Below are 17,045 nucleotides of genomic sequence, written 5' to 3'. Positions count from 1 at the left end.
ATTCCTCATAATATCTTCTCTAAGCTATGATTTTTCGCGTGAACTATTTGTTTTACTAGCTTGATTACTGAAATTTGCATTCATCTATGGTCATTTTGAGAAGCCACAAGCCCTGCTTTGCACTCATAATGATCGAATTCTTATCCATCTGGATCTAGTAACCTTCAGACCTAATTTACTATATTTTCAACAAACATATTCAAGAACTGGACTGGCTTTGGATGCTATCTGGAGTGTATCTTCCTATATAAGAGATAAATGCTTATACAACCATTGCTGCTTGAATGGGGGGAGCATAGAGATAGGTAAGAAGGATAGAGAGGGAGAGGGGAGGGAAAGAGGAATATATATATATATATATATATATATATATATATAATCTTTAGAGAGAGAGAGAGAGAGAGAGAGAGAGAGAGAGAGAGAGGCAAAAACACTAGAAAAACATGGCTCGGTATAACAGTACTGTCCCCATTCCCTTATGTATCTGTATCTGGCATACATTCAGGGGGTGCTATGCAACAGTTAGAGTATTTCCTCTGCCCAGGAGGTCTTTTAACATTGCTATGTAATAATCTCTCTTTTCATCTTTCTTAAAAATATGAAAATACCAATCTGAGTATTAAGCAAGATCTCCAAAGATGTGTGGGCTTTTATCCAAGAAGATAATTTATACATAATGGAACATGAGAACATAATATGTCATGTTGATAAAACTGATGTGATAATTCTCATTCTCAAAGGTATTTTTTGCCAGACCCCCAAGTGAGTTAATAATATTGTGGCTGAATAGTAATAAAAACTTTAGTATTATCCTCTCCTGTAATGCAGCCTCCTGGTGTATACTCAGCAAACTTGCCTTGTACTCCTCCCTCTTCACACCCAGGGGCAAATAGTTTAAAGCATCCTTGAAGTCCTAATTTGCTTGCATGTTAGAAGCAGCTGTCCTTTGGCAGACAGCTGTGGTGAATGGCCAATAAGAACCATTTTGTTTGGTTATTTTTCCTTGATGTCCCAAAATTTCCATTTACTATAATCAAATGATGAAATGCATCTTAGTATATAACAGCCAAGGAATGTAACTCTTATTTTTTCCTCTCTTTAACTATGAACTCCCTTCATGACATTGATTTCCATATGCTTCTTAAGTAAGAAGTCCCTTTTGTCTTCATGTCATAATAATTTTCTCTAGAGGTATCAAAAATTATTTTATTGCAGTTATTCTGTATATGTGAGCACACAAGCACAGAGAGGAATAAATCACAGCCCATCATTCTAAGGCATTTGCTGTCGAGGACTTGACACAATCATGGAAATCAAAGTTCAGTGAAGAATCACTGATATTGGGACAGAAGAAATATGATGTGACAAATGCGTGGGGATGATTCAGTGCTTTTCATACTGGGTATGGTTCAAAATTTTCCATTAAAAAAAAGCTGCATGAATTGTGCTTAGAAGTAGCTATCCAAAGGCATAGAGAAGTTATTCCCTGTCTTGGGAAATGAGACAGAAGCTAAGGGTACTGAATTGTGCAACCACATAGGATCCCAGTCACTTCTGAGAATGGTGAGTAGACTACAGCTGACACACTGGGGTGAGAGGTGGATCTTCACACTGCAGGTGGTGGAGTTGTTTAACCACTGTGCTGGGGATGGCAGAAGAGACATACAATCAGGCACGTTCAGCACCCCACACATCAATCAACATAGCATTACTTCTTGCAGTGACCAGTTGTGACCGAATCTTTCCAATTTCTTGATGTTGGCATACCAGGTGGAGTTAGCAAGTATGGAGTCTAGCTCCTTTTTTGGTATATAAAGCAAACTAAAAGGATGAAGGCTGGAACCAAAGCACATGTTAGGACATGTAGCATCTTGCTAGGACTAGTAGCAAAGTGTAGGAGATGGAGGAGCTTAAATGGAAAGTTCTTTCATCATTCTGGAAGCTGTATGGTGATGACTAAGGTACCCGCTGGTTTGAGGGGAGGAAATAAAGGGTGTTTTCACTTGGAAGGTAATTCAGAAAAGCATTTGGGAGGACAGATATATCAGTTTATCTTTGTCTACACTGAATTTTAGAGACTCTAAGATTTTAAGTTTGTCTAGAAAGTAGCTGGTTATTTGAGTACAAGCTACCTAATACTTTACTTAGACTCACTTACTGTTCTTTAATAACTTCATTGATATTTTTCACTGTGAAGGTGGATCTCATCTAAACATGTAAGAAAATGAAGAGTGTCTAGGAGAAGAAACAGTCACAAATGCTCAGTAAGATTCAGGAAAAGGCTTCTGTCAAAATCTCACTCCTTCTGGATGCTCTTGAAATGATTTTGCCTCAGTTTTCCATGGCATATTTTACAGGAATACTGAAAATAAAATTATATATTTTCCATGGATTAAGAGGAAATCAGTGATACTTTGTCAGTAGCAGCTTCGCTGGAATGAATAAAAGTAAATGAGTAAAATTCCCCCACAGCATAGAGGGGTTTCAGTTGGAGACATTTCTAAGATCTGACAGGCTGGACCTTTTGAAATATCTGATGCTAACCACAGGTCTGTCTGTTTGTTGCAGATGAGTGCCTTTCCAAAGGTAACTAGTAAACAAAGCTACATTTGACCTACAACAAAGAACAAGGTTCAAGGAAGCCATAGTGCTTACAAGGGATGGGGGAGGGTGGAGTGAAAATATCAGTTTTGTTCAGTGGTGAAAACTGACCTTATGTGATGATTAATAATTACATGTTAAGTGTGTAAACTATTACAGAATAACTGCAATAGAATGTTTCTGTATTTCTGTAATTTTATGTGTTAGTTACTATGTATTAGATTTCTCACAACTCCTTCATATACAATGGGGTTAGATGTCATTCTTTTTTTTTTCTTATTTTACATATTGATCCCAGTTCCCTCTCCATCCCTTCTCCCTCCCTCTCTTCCACCCTCCAATGCCCCCCCACTCTCCCATCTGAATCCCCACCCCCACTTCACACATAGAGTGATACCTTCCTGGAGGGGTCATCTAAATCTGTCAATTCATTTGGAGTAGGGACTAGGCCCTCCCTCCTGCCTGTAGTGATAAACAGTGGCAGATTCAGGGATACTGCAAACCATTCTGCACCATATAAGCAGCCCCTTCCACCAAGAATTTGCTGACAAAATATGTCAATAAAGTCATACCTACCTGGCAGGGAAGACACCATGATTACGAAGCTTGTTTTCCAAGGCTTATCCATTGCACTCAGATTATGCTGACCCCTACGATTTACCCAAATATGGAAAACTCTACTGCATAATTTGTGAGAGTGGGGGACTGTGTTCAACCTCCCCCCTGTAAAAAAAATGTTAATCAAGTATCGGCTAAGAAACCATGGATTGAGAACAAAATTAATAACATTTGCCTCACAAAGCAGAGAACCAATTTTCTGAGTTGATTTCCTATTCTGGATCAAATTCCTTCCTTGTCAGTTGTGGTGAGATGGCCATGCTGAGGAAGCCAGCTCTTTGTGCACATATGGGCATGCATTCCATTGCTTGATTTCATTCTAGGTGGTGGGTTTTGAATTATTATATTTTAAATGTCATGCTTTGAGGATTGGGTGGAATTAAGCTATATGGGTGTTTTATTTTTTGCACATACATAAAGACAATGGAAACTTGGGTTTCATTTAGACTCATAAATCACCAAGTCTTGAATGGTTATATAACTCATTGTCTTTTCTGTTTTGCTTTTTATTTTTGTTTTTAAGATTCATTGATGGAATCTGATTTGATTTTTGCACTACTGTTTACAAAATATTATCGTATACATTTTCCTATTCAATGCATTAAATGTCAGTTAGTACACCTCTGGTTTTTGGTTGTGAGTCTAGCCTTTAACAGCTGAGCCATCTCTCCAGCCCAGTATACCTCCATTTTTAGAAATGAAGACATGGAAACAAGTCACAAAGTGTTTTCCCAGTGCTAAGAACCTGCTAGTGTTAAAGTCAGAGCAATGATTCATTTGTTCCTGGAAATTTGACCAATGTTTACTAGGCTTCTACCATGCACTGTAGACTATAGCAAAGTTCTTAGATCAGTCCTTAGTTCTTAGATAAGTGTGTCCTGAGCCCACTCTAATCTCAGGATTAGATTTTGAACACTTGAACAATTCTAGAAGTAGAGATGTGTTTGCACTTGATGTTTAACAGTACAGTGACATATATTTTCATAGTGTTCTAAGAGTTATAAATTACCCCAGGACAGAGGAAAACCTAACTAATTAATAGCTTACAGTGTTAACTGGAGCAAAATTCTCATTGTCAATGTCATATTTCTATGCCTAATAATTTCCCTTTGACTCTACTGGCTGTAGATTATGGATCAAGAAAACAAAGTAGAGAGCAATGTGAGTTGATTTTCTAGTTTGCATTACATTTCTTTCCACAGTGCTTGTTTGGGTGGCCATGACAATAAGAACTGTAGTATATGCAATTGTATGTATGTATGTATGTATGTATGTATGTATGTATGTATGTGCCTGATTTCATCTCATGTGAAATGTTTAATGCATCTGTTACTTTTCAGATACATAATTATGCATATTTCACAAATTCTATAAGGGCCAGAAAAGATTTCCTATTCGATATTCTTCATGCAAGAAAGATAAGTCATTAAGTCAGAGCAAATTAGTAAGAGGGAAAACAGGAAGAAGGAGGCAAAATCTCACGCATCCTAAATGCCAGTTCAATAGACATCCATACCAAACGTCTATCTTCTTCACATAGTGCTGGGTTTGATAACTGTTGTTGGTTATGTTTTACTCTTTGGCTCTTTTACTCTTTTGGGAGCCCACCACACAGCACTCAAATAAGTCACGCTTTTTTTTTTTTTTTTAAATTTAAAGTATCCCACCTACCTTTTGCCTCTGGGCTTTTACCTTTCTCTATTTCTGTATATCTTTTCTTTCCTTCTTAGTCCATGTCTGGCTGTATGACTGACCCCTCCTTTTCTAGATCCTTGTTATCTCTTGCTCTTTTTTTTCCCCTTCTGTTTATTCTCTTTTCCTGCTGTCCCCCACCAATCTTCTCTCCTGCCTCTCTATTGGCTGGCTATTCAGTTCTTTATTAGACCAGTCAAGTGTTTTAGACAGGCAAAGTAACAAGGCCTCGAGTTAAACAATTGCAACATAAAAGAATGCAACACATCTTTGCATCATTAAACAAATGTTTCATAGCATAAACAAATGTAACACACATTAAAGTAATATTCTACAACATTTACTTTTTTACCTAAAAAAAATAGTTTTTAACTTTAACATTGAAAAATTACATACAACAAAAATAATTGCCCTGTGGTGGTGGCATATTCCTTTAATCCCAGCACTTAGGAGGTAGAGGCAGGTGGATCTCTGTGAGTTTGAGGTGAGCATGGTCTACAGAGTGAGTTCCAGGACAGGCTCCAAAGCAAAACAGAGAAACCCTGTCTCAAAAAAAAAAAAAAAAAAAAAAAAAAAGAATCACCAAGTAAAAATTACATTTACAATATTAATTCCATTTGTATTTAGCAAATTTAGAGAAAAATAACTAATCTTAGTGACTCCAAAGTTTTATGCCTAATTTACTTTCTGTCATAACTAAGAAAAATTATAGCTCTGATTATTTATTGTTAAACTCCATCAAAGAGCCCAAGAAAGGTATATTATTACCTAACAAAAGGAACAACTTACTGCTTGGACAGTTACCCACAGTTCCTCTGCAATGCTGGGTGCCTCCATCTTCAGCCTACAGGTCCAGAATATCTGACAGACTTTTCAGTGAAACAGGAAATTTGAAGGACTGTTCTGATTTGTTTTGACAAAGTTCAACAATCACTTTCCAGTAGGCCCTACAGAATGTCTGGCAGACTCTTCTGTGAAACAGGAATGCTGAAGAACCATCCCACCTTGTTTTGGCAAAATTCAGCAGTCAATTCCCTGTGGGTCCTGTATGTCTAGTTTATAAAGCAGTCAAGGCAAGAGCAGTTTCCTTTCTGAATGGATAAACTTGGTACAAAGAAAGCAAACTCCTATGGGGTTCCTTCAGTGTGTATCATTCTTTTATGAAGTAAATTGGTGCTGCCAAAAGCAGATGTGTTTCATTGTCATGAAAAGTCCTAAATTAACAAACATTCTAAATGTCATATTTTATAGGTCTTTGACATTTTTAAAGACCATTTATCGATCTAAAATACACCCATTTTACTTAGGAAACATACCTAATGTGACTACAAGTTTGGTTATTATAGATTAACTACTAATTTCATTTCTTATTTACACATTGCATTTTGCATGAACTACATAAAAACAAATACCCCAAACAAGAATAGGAACATATATACAGTGTAACAAAATTAATTTTAAATTTTTATCAATATACCAAAATCCATCTCAATGCAAACTATATGACATTAATGGTTATCTTTTTATTCTAATTTTCTCCTAAATATAACAAACATTTATGACCCACCAAAAGGCCAACAGCCACCTACACAATTTATTGGAAATGTGGGTGTCATTTTTTTTATACTGCTTCCTGTTGTTTGTAGGCAAAGAATCTTTATGGAGGCCCCTGAAAAAAAAATGGCCAAGTCCTGTATTACTATAAAGACCTAACCCTAGCTTGGTATAGACAAAAGTTAGTATAGTTTTTATGTTCCAGTAACACTAGAAGTAGTACTTCTGTCTGTTAGCAAGCATCTCTGTGATATGACTGGCCCTATTGCCAAGAAAAAATAGACATGATCTCTAAACTTTGCAAAATTCCCCTTTTGTGTTTTGAAGTACTAGAAAATGACAAATGTTTTGCAAAAATGTAAAAAAATATATCTTCTTTATTAATGGTAGCCATCTTATCAGTGCTTATCTGATCTGACCATCCTAAGAATGCCATATAAAGAGATGCTGTGTCACAAGAAAAGAATGGCTCTAATAAAAGCCAGATAATAATCATTGTTGAATATGTATAGAAAACAATCCCTACCCAATGTTCTGGGAATGGAAAATGGCACAGCCACTGTGGAACTTAGTTGGTCAATTTCTCAAAACTTTAAACATAGACATTTTATACCACTCAGAAATTAAATTTCTGTGTCCCTTTAAGAGAAATTAAATTGTATGGCTACACAAAGACTTGTACATACATGTGTCTGTTCATAGCAACTTTGCTCAGAATAGAGAGAAATTAGCAGTGAGCCAAATACCCACGAGCAGGTGACTGATAAAACAGAATATGCATACACTGAGATTCTTTTTTGGGAGAAAGGTAATATTAAGGATTGAACCTAGGGCTTCTCACTTGCTAGACAAATAATTTACCTCTAAGCGGTAGCCCCAACTTTCATAAAATAAAATACTATTGGCAATGCAAAGGACTAAAATATTGGCATATATTATAATATTGTTGAACCAAAAATATTTAAGTTAAATAAGAAATTAATCACATTAATCACATTTACCTCTGTTTACTTATAATCCCACCTATGTGATCTTTTTTATGAAATAACAAGAAAAGTCAAACATAGATCAGGAGTCACCTGAAGTGCTATGGATGCAGAGGGGTTAAAAGTAGACTGAAATCTCTTTTCTGGGTGATAAAAATGTTCTAAAATTAAATGGTTGGTGCTGATAGTTGCACAACCCTGTAAATTTATTAAAACTTGTTAAATTATTTACCTAAAATTGGTGAATTTTATTAAGTGCAACAAAAGTGCTATAACTCAATTTAAAATAGAAATTTATTTCCATTTATTATTCTTAAAATAACAGAATCAAAAGCACAACATAAATTCAAACACCAATACATATAATGTGAGATTGTGTTTCATAGTAATAATTTTGAAAAAGAATCCACTCTACTACATGGCACATGTTCTCTGTCACTGTTTTGGCTGACAGTTCCCTCTTTCAACAGCTTACCTCTTGTTAGCTCTTTCTGTCTTTGTCTCATCACTAGGTAATCATTTGATGACATTTAATGTAAGAGGGCTAATGTTTTAGATATATAATTTGAAGAGTTTGGGTGAATTGCACAATGAGAGAGAGCTTGGGATGTAGCTCAGTTGGTAGAGTGCTTGCTCCAGCTTCAACCTCAGCACCATATACACTGATTGCAATCTTAAAATTCTAGAGATTGGAATAGGGAGACAGTAGGAAAAGAAAACATTAAAGTCAATGTTGGCTATATAGAGAGTTCTAGGCCAGGATATATAGAATCCCATCTTAAAAAAAAAAATCTTTCAATACAATTCACAGAATTTTTTCTTTCAGGAATAATGACATCTGGAATCCTCTCTTCTGTCCACAAGTTACCCATAATGATAGAGGGCAGAGATCATATTTTACAGTCAAATTCCAGCCAAATACAAATAAACATCCCTCGGGCACCTGACATAGACAGAAAAGGGAGGAGTATTACCGTCAAAAACAGAAGGAAGCAAAAGAGAAACAGGGATATTTACATGGGAGGGGGGGTTTCTGAAGATACCCATTTGCCTCTCTGTCCATCATCCTTTAAAGTTTACAGGCTAATTTGTCTCCCCCCCACAGTCTCTTCCTTCCAACACTGTGGCCACTTGCCTTCACTTCAGAGGGAAAAAGGAGAATCAGAAGTTTAAATTCATCTTTGGCTGCCATTTTTTAATCACAATTACCTGGAAGTTACCCCTTTGTACAAGGCAGAGAGACCAAATCAAAGCAGCAAATGGAATGTGTAGGTTATTTGCAGATTGTTGCAGAGCAAATTGAATCACCAGTCTGCTGAAACTCCATCATTATTTCCCTTGACGAGAAGATCACAGACTTAAATATTGCAAAGGAGGGAGAAGTGGCCATAATCCAACTATAACAGTAACAGCCAATTCTGCTGTGATGGGAAGAGGCGCTGTATTAGTGCCAATACATTAACCAACTTTCCAATTGCAGTGGGAAACTGATTGCCATTACAATTCCCACAGCACTTCTCCATGAAGGTAACTGAATTGCTTGAGTAGGGTTCACTCCCAGCTCTACTCGTCTAGCACATAGGATAGAGAGAGAAAGGATGAGAGAACATTTAGACACAGTCTGTGTGTGACAGTCTTGGGCAAATCAATTGGATTCTATGATTCTTGGATGGCATTAACATGAGAGTGAGAATGCCTACTATGGCATCACAGTACCACAAATTCTTTAGCGCCCTTATCAAGAGATGGATGTCTATATCCACTGTTCTTGGATGTATGTGGGCTCTGTGATTGTTTTGATGGAAGTGGCAGTGTGCCAGCTTTGGGACAGAGATCTTATAGGACCATCAACTTTTAGTCTCTGGCTTCCTACAAATCCTGAAGGGTCACTACAAGCCTCACTATTGTCCAACTAGGATGGAGGGAGAACATGCCAGTGGTTCAACTGATCTATTCAGTTGGTTCATAGGATCTATTATTGCAGCCATCTTGGCTGAGGTATAGACAGGGCAGTAAAAACATCTTTGATGATCCAAACAAGCCAACCCAAGGGCTATATATATCAAGTCGCACAACTGACAACATATATGAAAGAAGAATTACAGGCTGAGCACCATCCAAATTCCTTACCTACAAATGCCAGATGGAAATTTACTTTGATGCTGCTGATTTTTGAAGATAACTTCAATAAATAGCCAAAGATCTACTGCAAAGCGATTGAAAAAATAAGAAGATTCATAAAAATGCTTATTAAATAGTAGCTTTTAATAGTATTTCATTATAAATATTCATAATAGTAATAAAAGTAACTACTATAGCTCGTTCTGATTTTTTTTTAAATGGCATCTTTTAAAATAATTTAGACATTTAAAATCCTTGATGACCTGCATGTTAAGGGTTTTTTTTTTTTAGATAAGAAATGAGATGAGACTAGAGAGATGGCTCATGGGCTGAAAGTATTGGCTGCTCTTCCAGAGAACCCTGGTTCAATTCTCAGCACACACTCATGGTGGCTCTCAATCATCTGTATGTAACTCCAGGACCAGGGAATCTGATGCTCTTACAGGCTCACGCCTTGCTCTAACTCAGCAAAGTCACCTTGCTGTTTATTCCTAACAGCAAGATAAGCCTGTTGTCTCATTCTTCCACTTTGATGTTTTCTAATAATTCCTATCTATCTAATTTTTCTATCTCCAGAGTTAGTTGATAAAAAGATACTGATAGCTATAAGCTTAATTTCAGCACAGTTATATTAGTGAGTTTTCTTGGGCCATTTACTTTTCTTCTAGAACAACTTCGTTGTGGTAGGAAGTAGATGGCACAATATTACAAGATACACATTACATTCTAAACTATTATTTCTTGCTTAAGGTTTATATAATTAAGTGTGTCAATTGTAGTCATGGTTAATTGGTGATTGTTCTGGTCATAGTTTACTTAACTGAATGCATGAGGATCATCTGTGATTCATCTTCATTCTATCATCCTTACCCTCAGCTACCTGATCTATGTCATTTTTAAGAAACTTCTGTCTGTACTACTGACCCTCAATGTCATCTAACAGTTGCATGGATTTCTGCCATTTATTATCTGCTCTTTTAATGAGCTTGAGTCTTTTCTAAAAACTTTATTTGTGTTGGTTACTTCATTCCTCACAGCAACCCTAAGAGATGATTTCTCAAAGAAGAAAGTGAAGGGTATCGTTACATAACGTTGTCAAGCTCAGACAATTAATGCCAGAAGGGACCAAAGGCTGATGATGTTAGGCATTCTAGAATTTGGGCTTACAAACTTAAACACTAACTTGTTTTTCTTCATATATTTAAGATAACATGTTGTATTCCATCAAAAATCCTGTTGCCAATTATCTGTCTTTCTGTCTTCCCCTAGCTTTATTCAAAAAGGATATGTTTGGTATCAATTGTTCATTTTAAGTGATTAGAAATGCCATCAAAGCTGGATGCACATGTAACAGGAACATGAAATGGAACCTTTCAGCATTTCCTGGCATGAGTGTGGAGAACAAACTTCTGTGTGTTTTAGAGGCCTATGCAGACTGCAGGACTTTGCCTCCTGTTTTCCCCAATGACATTTCATCCTTTCACCTTCCATATGAAGACAGCCTTTACTCATCAGACTTGCAATACTTTAGAAGCACATACTTGTTCTTTGTTCCCTACTTTGTACCTTGTGCTTTCTCAGGTGCAGACTGGAGTTCTCATCCTTTTGAGTCCCTCTGTGTAGATGAGGATTGGCGTGTCCATTAGTGGTTGAGTAAAAAGGAAAGATGCTGCTGACAGCCAAAACCAGTAATAACTTGCATCATCTGTGTACCGCTACAGCAATATTAGAACATCATAGTTTTTCCTCACTCAGTGAGAAAAATTAATATCAATGAGAGTTTGAGTCATCTTTCTGTGTAAATAATTGTTCCCATCCTTCTCTCACCCTGTATCCTTTAACCATAGTGTCCTTTAACCTGGAAATGAAAAATGATCTTAGTGACCTGTAACAAATGTAAGTGAAAAAATGACATAACATTCTAGGGAGAGGAAAGGTCACCTAAGAACTGAGGATGGTCAGCAGACTGACTTACTTTGGAATATTAGCCCACATTCATACTCTCTGCAGGGCACAAGAAACACAGGTTATGTTAGTGTATGTAATAGAGTCCCCCTGTGATGAAAGAAAGGAAGAAGTTCTTTTAATGGTGTTTGCAAGCTCTGTCTAGATTGAGAAGTAGTGGCTAAATACGATTTAATGTAGAGTGAGGACAGAGAGAATGCCGGCTGCTCTTGCAGTTTTAGCACAGCTAGAGAAGAGATAAAGCTGAGCTGTGTGTTCTTAGTGGTTTTGCCTAGAAAGAATGCTAAATCTCAATAACAGAAAACATGTATAGTAGTAGCAATGTAAGGAACAAGCATCATTCTGAGTATTTAGTTAGCTAATTCTTTATCCAAGTGTGTGTTTGCATATGTTATGTGGGACAGGGTGGTGTGTGTGTGTGTGTGTGTGTGTGTGTGTGTGTGTGTGTGTGTGTGTTTGTGTGTATGTGCTGTAATATTTAGGTTTTGGAGATGAGAGAGAGCCATTTTAAGTGTACTCTTGCTGGTGTTCTGATGTAATATACACTGTGTGGCTCTGTGTTAGCCTGGTTTTATTTCTGAGTCATTAAAATGGTATGTTAAATATTGTCTATAGGATTAGTAGAAGGACTAACTATGTTAATAAAGTCCCTGGAAGAGTAGTAATATCTGGCACCTCATTGTTGCCACCATCCTGCACAGAGCATTTATGTATAAGAAAACCCACCTAAGGAACTTCCAAAGCAATTACAATCATCCGTCATTTCGTCATTTGTCTAGTCTTTTTTCTTTCCCATGTGATTTCTCCTCCATATCATGATTGCACTCTGTGTCCAGGTGCAGCACCATCTTCATCCCAGCAGAATATATATATATATATATAAATATATATATATATATATATATATGCATATACATATGTATATATATAATATTATCTTATTTTATAAATCAATCTCAGTTCCCTCTCCCTCCCTCCCATGCCCACTGAACCCCCTCCCATCCCATTTCCTCTCCACCTCCACAGGGAGGGTGATCCTTGAGGCAGACACACACAGCTAAACACTGAGCTGAACATCTGGAATCCAGTTGCAGCGAGGGAGGAGTGATAAGAAAAGGAGTCAAGACCAGGCTACAGAAACCCACAGAGACAGCTGACCTGAACAAGGAGGAGCTCATGGACCCCAGACTGATAGCTGGGAAACCAGCATTGTACCCACTCAGACCCCCTGAACGTGGGTCTCAGAAGGCCTGGACAGTCTAAGGAACCTCTGACAGTGGAACCAGGATGTATCCCTGGTGACAAAAGGACTTTGGGAGCACATTCCCCATGGAGGGATACTCCCTTAGCCTAGAGGCAGGAGGAGGACCTAGACCCTACTCCCACACAGAACTCTTGCTAAGACCTTTAACCTCTCAAAGCCTCAGCCTGCTCACCTGCAAAACTGACCTGTGCCCATCCTGTCTTTAGAAATGTAAATCATCTCTCTAGCCCAACAAGGAGAAACCTAAGAGTGACATACATGGACCCTTGAGAAAGGGAAAGGGAGGAGGTCTCCTGAGAAAATTACAAGCATGGTAGGGGGAAGGTAGGAGAAAGAGGAGGGGAGAAAGGGAGAGGGAAGGAGAACATGAGGGATCAGGAGAGTCCAGGGAAGAATAGAGAAGGAGAGCAAGAAAAGAGATACCTTAATAGAGGGAGCTATTAGCTTTAGAGATAAATCTGGCACTAGGGAAATGTCCAGGGATCCACAAGGATGACCCCAACTAACAATCTAAGCAATAGTGGAGAGGCTACCTTAAATGCCCTTCCCCTATAATGACATTGATGACTAAATGCTATCCTAGAGCCTTTACCCAGTAACTGATAAAAGCAGAAGCAGAGGTCCACAGGTAAGCACTAAGCTTAACTTGCAGAATCTAGTTGTAGAGAGAGAGGAGTGATAGGCAAAGGGGTTAAGACCATGCTTGGGAAACCCACAGAAACAGCTGACCTGAGCAAGTAGGACTCACCGACCCCAGTCTGATAGCTGAGGAACTAGCATAGGACTGAACTAGGACCTCTGAATGTGGGTGTCAGTTGGAAGGCCTGGGCAGTCTATGGAGCCTCTGGCAGTGGAACAAGTATTTATAGTGCATGAATGGACTTTGGGAGCCTATTCTCTAAAGAGGGATACTCTCTCTGCTCCAAATAATGTGACAGATTTTGAAGCTCCCCCATGGAAGGCCTTACTCTTCCTGGGGAGTGGATGGGTGTGTGGTATGGGGGATTGGTGGGGAGCATGAGAGGACAGGAAGGAGAGGGAACTGGGATTGGTATATAGGAATAATAAAAATTAAATTAAAAATAGTAAATCAGACTGCTACTTTAGCTTAATATTGTTATCAAAGATATTTAACAATTTTCAAGAAAATTAATTATCCCTAATGAGGAAGGATCTGTTCATACCGTCATCAGTTTAATACCCAAGAACCACTTCTCAGCTGGGTAAAGGGTCAAGTCCTACACAAAGGTATTTTCAATGAATTTCATGAAACAAATGAGGTATGTGGTTCACACCTGCCTCTTAGGATTAATTCTCAGGGTATTGTGAAGCTCAGAAAATTGCTATTTCTTGACCTAAAGGGAGGTTAAAACACTTTTTGTGGAAATCGATTCACTTTGAGGTATTTAGCACTGTTCATATTTTGTAGAAGTTTCTATGAAAGGGCTGCTTTCAATGGGCACTTTATGTAGTAGTTGTAGGAAGCCCATCACACAGAGGGGAATCTGATCGAGTGTTTAACAAGATGGGCTATTTCATTTGTTTCACTTCCAGAATAAAAGTGGACCATGCCCCAGACTCTAGGCAGGCTGGGGTATTGGGAATCTCATCTATGTCTATAGCATGAGACGTTGCCAAGTGATTGCTGGAAAAATAATATTAATTTTTCCTGTTGCTTCTATTTTTCTTTTGCTAGGGGAATTTATGTTACACATGGTCAAATAGCATTATGTACAATGAAGGAAATGAGGTGTGAGGGAATCATTCAATAAAAATGATAAATCAGAAAAGATCATTTAGAGAAAAAATGCTGGCAGCAAGAGTTTGAGAAATAGGAAGGTCTTGTCATGGGTTTTTTCAGAAATGCTTTCTTAGGAAATTGCACCATTTATAGAGTTGTTCTTCTCTTCCTTGAAAAGATAGTGATAAATTTCAAATGGAATTAAATAAGAAATAATGCAGGCTGTCAGTCACGACTCAAGACTAGTTGAAGAAAATTGCTTTCTGAGGGGACAACGTATAATCATAGTCACAACCAACAAATCAGAAAACAAACCCCAAATTATGCAAATTGTTTCAAGGACTAATATGTGACCAGGAGAAAGAAAAGAAGGCAAGGATGAGATCAGCCAGGCTGTAAGAAGGGAATGGAGTAAAGGACACCATTTACACAGCATTGGCAGACAAAATGGTGCTGCTGTTCTGAACAATCTGGGTGCATTGAGAGAAACTGAATGCATGCACATTGCAAGACCCCAGGTTGCAACATACTTAAGTGGAGGTTTCACCTGAGTACAAAACAAATGACACATGAGATATTAATAATAGTACTGCTTAGACAGACAAGGGGCTGAAAGCAAGCTAGAAGTAAATTAGAAAATAAAAGACAAACATTTAATTTAAATGTCTAATACTCAGAACTCATGACATGAACTAGTTGTTCACATTGTGTTATAGACCAAAATGTTACTAATATAAGTTGAATTGCTATATATCTAAATTCTGTTATGCAAATAGGCCAAACATACAAAGGTTTCAACATTATACATTGATTTTATAGTATATATATATATACATACATACATACATACATGCATACATGCACAAAGATAGAATTATATGAATCTGGAAAACAAAAATGTTGAATCTGACACATTTAAACCAATGAAAATAGAGCAATGTTACAAACTGACAAGTGAGGGACATGAACCTAGCTCTTTGTACATTAAATTAAGATCTATTATCTATCTATATTATATCTATTATCTATAATCTATGTAACATCTATTTATAATCTATCATATGTCATGTTTAGTTGTTTTGTCAAGTTGGCCCAAGATAGAGTCACTTGGGAAGAGGGAACCTCAATTGAGTAAATGCTTCCAGCAGATTGGCCCATAAGAAATCCTGTGGAGCGTTTTCTTGACTGGTGATTGATCATGGGAGTGCCCAGCTTACTGTGGGCAGTGGCAACCCTGAGCTATGATCCTGGGAGATACAAGAGGTGGAGCAAGCCATAGGAGCAATAGAGTAAGCAGTGTTCACCCATGGCTTCTGCTTTAGTTTTTTCTTTTTTAATTAATTAATTTATTTTTTATTTTATTTTACATGTCCATCCCAGTTCCTCCTCCCTCCCTCCCTCCCTCCTCTTACCCTCTCTCCCCTGTCCCATGTACTCTGAGCACCTTCCCTGTGAGGAATAAGGTTTTTTCCTCCCACTGCTGGTCTTGCCCCGCCACCTCACCATCCCCAAATAATACACAGAGAGACGCTGTATTAGATATAATTCTGTTAGCCTGTTACTAGTTTCTTATCAGTTAGCTCTGTCTTAATTATTAACCCATTTCTATTAACCTAAGTACTTCCACATGATCTTATCTTACCAGAGAGAGGCTGCCAGTGTTCTGCTCTCTCCATCTTCCATCTTGACTCCCCCTTACTACTTCCTCACTCCTCCTTGTCTCCTAGTCCTGCCTATCTTGCTTTCCTATTGGCCAACAGTGATTTATTCATTAACCAGTATGAGAAACATATTTACAGAATGATATCTCCAATCATCTCCTCTTTTCTGTCTAAAATAAAAACCCTTCTTTTATTTGTTAATGAATAAAGCACTGTTGGCCAATAGGAAAGCAAGATAGGCGGGACTAGGAGACAAGGAGGATTCGAGGGAGTAGTAAGGAGGAGTCAGCATGGGGAGACTGGAGAGAGCAAAACACCAGCCCGCTCGCCAGCAAGATGAGACCCCATGGAAATACTTAGATTAATAGAAATGCATTAATAATTTAGACAGAGCTAGCCGATAAGAAACTAGTACCTGGCCAACAGCATAATATCTAATACAGTGTCTCTGTGTGTTATTTGGGGTTGGCGCCGTGGTGGGTCAAGGCCTGTGGGGAAAACATACTCGTTACACTTCCCCTTCAACCCCACCTCCCCAACCTACTCCACATGTAGGGCTATGCCATCCAGGTGGGGTCATGTAAATCTGACAAGTCATTTGAAGTAGGGACTAGGACATCTCTCCTATCTCTAGGTTATCCCTCCATGGGGGATGTATCCACAAAGTCCTTTTATGCACCAGGAATACATCCTTGTTCTGCTGTCAGAGGTCCCTTAGACTACTCAATCCTTCTAGCTGAGACCCATTATTAGGGGGTCTGAGTCAGTCCCATGCTGGTTCCCAGCTATCAGTCTGGGGGCCCGTTAGCTCCTCCTTGTTCAGGATAGTTCAGGTTCAGGTC

The 17,045-nt window shown here is 38.1% G+C and overlaps 1 non-coding gene across 1 annotated transcript; it reads left to right on the top strand.

Moving 5' to 3' along the window:
• Nucleotides 1–3,169: 3,169 nt before the first annotated feature.
• On the top strand, nucleotides 3,170–3,327 carry LOC127228977 (U1 spliceosomal RNA). The gene has a single exon (XR_007835072.1). It is a non-coding gene; the product is annotated as a U1 spliceosomal RNA (small nuclear RNA).
• The last annotated feature ends 13,718 nt before the right edge of the window (nucleotides 3,328–17,045 follow it).

Source organism: Phodopus roborovskii, unplaced genomic scaffold (genome assembly GCF_943737965.1).
Source record: "Phodopus roborovskii unplaced genomic scaffold, PHOROB, whole genome shotgun sequence".
Classification (NCBI taxonomy): domain Eukaryota; kingdom Metazoa; phylum Chordata; class Mammalia; order Rodentia; family Cricetidae; genus Phodopus; species Phodopus roborovskii.
Note: the sequence above shows the minus strand (reverse complement) of the source record. Positions and strands in the feature narration are given on the sequence as shown.